Genomic DNA, 5,649 nt, shown 5'->3' with positions numbered 1-5,649 from the left:
TGTAGTTGGAAATTAGATCATAAATGTTTATGTACATGTATCTACAAATAAAACTGATGTACCGTTTTATGAGACAGTGAATTTTGTTTAAAAAAATGTTGAGTAATCTTCTGAAACTTATTTATAAATAACTACTATTTTATACATGTAAAATCTAAACCTGGGACAATTTTTTTTATTGCAAAGTAACAAAATATTTTCAATTTCCAATTTGAAAAGATAGAGAGAAAGAAATAAAGGAAGAGTGAGACGCACAGACAGAGAGGCAGAGAGAGGAAGAGAGAATTCTAATTAGGAGAAATACTCTGTGTCTCTTTTATACAGTGTAGATTTTAAGAAAATTGATTAATTTAAGTATTATAATGCTAGTTAGTATATGAGGTAAAACTGTTGACAACGCCCTTGTCCATTACGCGCAATAGAGGTTAGCTCGTATCAAATGAGACAATATCAAAAGAGAATTTTAACAGACATTGTAATTATAAACTGATGGACTTAGCAGCACATTGCCTCTGCTATCGTTTGAACCCGGATCCTCTGAAATACAGATCCAGCACTCTCCTGATCGAGATGTTACCATAAAGGATTAACCATGCAATTTTACATGTACCACAGCTGTAGCTTTTTACTTACTGTGGAATCATTTAAATTCGTGGGGGTCAATTTTTGTGGATTTTTCGGCTTTTTGCTTATTCGTGGGAATGTAATTTCGTGGCTTTGTTGGTTTTCAGTTTAAGTAAGAAAACTAACTCTTACAAAACTTGTTTTCGTGGAGGACGTAAATTCGTGGAGAGGGATACCAACGAAAACCAGGAAAATTGAGCCATCACGAAATATAATGATTCCACAGTATATATCTCTCCATTCCATGATGATAGTTTTTGATTTTGTTTTTCAATTTTCCTTAGTCTTTTGCTGAGGCAGTCGACAGACCGGCTATTTGTTATCTCCCCTGGAAACACGGCACCAGGTGTCGCGCCAGATTGGAGCGGTGGTGGTTTAACCCGGAAACGAAAGTTTGCCAGAAGATGATCTATGGCGGATGTGGAAAAAATGAGAATCATTTCTTTGATCGAACTGAGTGTGCAACAAAATGCAATGAAAAAGGTTGATTAGCTTTTCTAGGTCAATACCATAACTAAAACCTGATAACTTAATTTAGATATGTAGGCCTGGGGCATTAAAGCATTGTAAATAGTTTACACCTTTAATTTTAACATTATTTTCCGAAACTGAAAGTGAATGTTTTACCTTAAAAAAGGTTCATATTATTTTCTCTGTTGATGCAGTACAAAATATTTGCATTTTTAAAAAGATTTCTGTGTCACGATTTTTCGGATGTAATTTCAAAACATGCAGTACCTTGTTGTTTTGATGATAACTTGAGAAATAAATATTGATTTGACAGTAGGTGTATTAAATATATGCGTATATATACCGGAAAACTTTCCAACTCGACGACCTGTCTATTCCGAAACCTACATATACCGGAATGCTAACAAAACCGTCAAGTAGAAAACTTTAAAAAATTTTTTAGATTGAATTGATGAATAGTGAATAATAGGTGTTTGTATTTTTTACTGCATTGTGACTTGGTTTGGATTCCCCGATTGTTTGTTGTTGAAGTTGTTGCTATTTTATACCTACTTGATCTTATTGCCTTTAACAGTAACGGTCTCCTTAGTCGAGTGTTATCAGCCCAAAGACAAAGGTGTCGGCCATGGATGGTTGATGAGATATTATTACAACTGGAAAAAACAGAAATGTTTACGATTCATCTACAAAGGATCGGGAGGAAACACTAACCGTTTCGAGACCAAGGCGGAATGCAACAGACGCTGTGTGCTGTAACGAGGTCAAGGACGATAGGTCAGTTGCCTGAAGTTCAAGGTCGTTGTTTGATGTGAAGATTGCTGCTGACCATAATAAATATTTATGAAATTGTTAATTGTTTTTTGTTGTTGTGTAACATTCAATGAAATGTGTTTACTTACATTTGTTTTTAATATCCATCTGGATTTAGCTAGTATTTAATTTACAAGAATCCCTCTTTCGCTCTCTCATTACATTATATTTATATGAAGCGATTTGAGTTATCCCCCTTGGAATAGCTCATTTCACTACGTAAACACTTCTATACTCTCTCTCTCTCTCTCTCTCTCTCTCTCTCTCTCTCTCTCTCTCTCTCTCTCTCTCTCTCTCTCTCTCTCTCTCTCTCTCTTACCCTTTAATTTGTCAATGTTAACTTGATTATAAATAATGGATAATAAATGGATAATTTGAATATATGTATATATTATAGTTCTTCATCTTGAACTAGCTCAAACAAAATACATGAAATGATGAGGATAACCTTGGATCCGTTTCTCTCCCTCCACCAGCTAAGAGAGTGTCTCTGTCTCTGTCTCTGTCTCTCTCTCTCTCTCTCTCTCTCTCTCTCTCTCTCTGTCTCTCTCTCTCTCTCTCTCTCTCTCTCTCTCTCTCTCTCTCTCTCTCTCTCTCAGGCATCCCGTAAACCGACACATTCTTCCACCTGTGCAGAAACAGTATCTGCATACATAGATGTAAACTGATCGAGCCCGCTGACAACTCGTGTATTGAAGGTCAGGAAGATCCATCTTTAGAAAAAGCTCCCCATTTCTACCTTGATCATCTTCAGGTGCGAAAAGCGACACCGTGAGACGAAAAAACGCTCGCGGTAAAACGACACTCATCACTCGGCGCGGTCTCACCTCCTTTTTCATGGAGTTTATTGAAAGATTTCTTCAAACATCTGAAATTTAACAGTGTTTTATTTATCTGCGCTGATAACACGGACAGATACATAAATTGTCTTTTAATGCGCTGCCTATTTACCTAAGAAAATGAGGTCCCGATCCGAGGTAGGCCGAGGCAATTACGTTTTTCGGTTGTAAATATCAATATGTGAAGCTATGATTCTTCAGTATTTTAAATTCCTCAGGCTTCACGTTTGTCGATCATGTGATTTTATTACAATATTGAAATTTAAAAATACCCATTTCTGGATGTTTGGTTATATGCCTAAGTCATGCATTCTGTTAAAATGGTTCGAGATTCTTTAATAAAACAGTTTTATAACAATTTTGCAAAATGAACATTACTAATACCAAAACTTGTCTTATCTAAAATTGCATTGTGATTCACAATTTTTAGCATTTGAACAACAACACCCCCCCCCTTCCCCATCTTTGGGATTGGTGTTTCAAGACACTTGTGCTCTTCTTATTACCTCCCTCCCATAAAATGATGCTGCATTTGAAATTCACTGATCTCGTTGCCCCCCTCTATGGATGGTGTTACATTACACCGGACTACAGCTAATTCCATTATCCCGGACGATCACCAGTGGTTGAACTCTCGTCTCAATCTCTCGAAGAACTCTTTAATTATCTAAGTGCCCGACTCCCCCCAATAACAATGCTTAAGTGATTTGATGTCATTCAGATTCTATGAAGTCTCTGGCGGCAATACCGGGGAAAAGGCTTGTGGTCCGTAAAAACTGCTAATTTGCGCGGGATTTTTTTTTTACGGGAAATGAACGAAGGGCAAAAACTGATCGACTTCCATGCCCATGTAGACTTTCTTGATATCTTGCAAAATCTTATTTCAAACAATTTTCTTTTGGATACTAGGTAATCGATAGTATTAGGGTCTCCATGTTTGGGAAGCAATGGGAATTTTTATAACCATGTGATTATCCGTTAGAGGAACCTATTACTTTCACGTCTCATAACTTACAAAAGACACGTGTTTGTTTTTCACTTTTAGATTATGTGTGGAAGTTAATTGATTGTATATCGTTCTATATAAATTCGATAAATCGAATAAAATCTTTATGAAATGTTGAATGTAGATGGAATTTTTCCAGTCTTTTTTTTTCTTTTAAATAAATTAGGAGCTCACGATCATCATTTCAAGATATGCACTCACGTATTCACGTAACACATCACGCGTGTTTTTGATTTCCGTGGTTTGGTTTATATAGGAAAATTCGAGTTTCAAAAAATGCATTAAAATATTGGTTCCTTTTTAATTAGTCGAATAGAAAATGAAAAAAAAAATAATCTACATTTAAATTTTCTCAAATCTATATTAGAAGAATTTCTAAATCCGACAATAAGACTAACATGAACAATTTTTCCACGTAGACAAAACACAAATGTTTAGATCACCGTGGCCTTCTTTTGTAAAAGATTCGACAGAATGATTGAGAACGTAGATAACATTGGGTCTCATAAACGTTTATTGTCGAGGGCCAGTCATACGTGTTACACAAGACCTGAAAGAACCAAGTTCTCGCCAAGGCATGCCTCGACACTTTAATAAAGATTCAGGTGTAATGTCATACGTCTCCTGACTGCAAGATTGTTAACAAACGTTAGACTCTTGAGAGGAAACAAAAATGTCCTGAAAAATACAAACCACAGAATCTGTCCTTGTTGTTATGCTTATTTTTACCCCCCAAAAAAAATGAATGACATTAAATACACGTGTATGCTATTTATTGATATAATCGACAATATGGTATACTTATTAAAAAAAGGAAACTTTATATAAGAACATCTGGACAACCCCTTTTGACACAACAAACAGAGAGAGAGAGAGAGAGAGAGAGAGAGAGAGAGAGAGAGAGGAGGTGTCTGTTCATTGTCTCCTGGGCCGCCAGTAGTCTTTGAATCTTATGGAAATAGGGAAAAACAAAGAGAGATGTGAATGTATCCCTGTCTTCTGCTTTAAGTTTGATAAAATGATCACCTAACTAATAGCAAGTTTCAAAAAGAGAGGAGAGTTTTTCAAATGAGACAACATGTTTATTAAAAAAAAATCCAATTTGAACATTTAATACAAAAATCAATATTTTGCAAAATGAATTTTCATACTTGATCTGCGTGACGGCAACACAGATGGCAGAGAAGATTTCCCTCTGAAAAGTGTTCATGAATATTCATGAGCAATCAATGGGTTCTGATGTATTTTTTTCTCTCATTTCATTTCTTGACACTCCAAATATTTTTTCTAATAGAAAATCATAGCTATGAAACATTGTATATTACACTAGAAATTCAAGAGTGTGTGAAATTGAGTTCATAAAATACATTTCATGGGTTATGCAATGTCATAAATATTTGATTTCCCCATTATTGGTCTAAAAAATTGTTGACATCAATGATCATATATAATTATAGCTAGGCAAGTAGCAGCGGGGATGGGGATTGGGGTTAGCCCTTGCACATTTTAAAATAAACGAACCTTCATCCTTTCCTATACATTTATATATCTATGTAAAGAAATGTTAAAGTCAATTAGACCCCCCCCCCTCCTTTTTGTCTGGTCCCTTCAATTTATTGAGCACTACATGTATATGCCTGATAATGAATTAATAACATAGTCTTAATCTGAAGAAAAAAGATTAGTAACAATTTTAAAACTGCTATGTTCAATAAAAGAATGGACATGTATTCTCGTTTAAGAAGAGAAAAGACAAGTACTGTACAAAAACGAAACCCTCAGGCATGGTTTTTGTTTTTTAGAAAGGTTGTAAAAATTCACAACCGAATGAAACAAAACCGCCATCTTACAACCCAATTCAACGCTGTGCCATTATCAAATAATTAATGAAAACAACCA

This window comes from Magallana gigas, chromosome 1 (assembly GCF_963853765.1).
Source record: "Magallana gigas chromosome 1, xbMagGiga1.1, whole genome shotgun sequence".
NCBI lineage: Eukaryota > Metazoa > Mollusca > Bivalvia > Ostreida > Ostreidae > Magallana > Magallana gigas.
Note: the sequence above shows the minus strand (reverse complement) of the source record.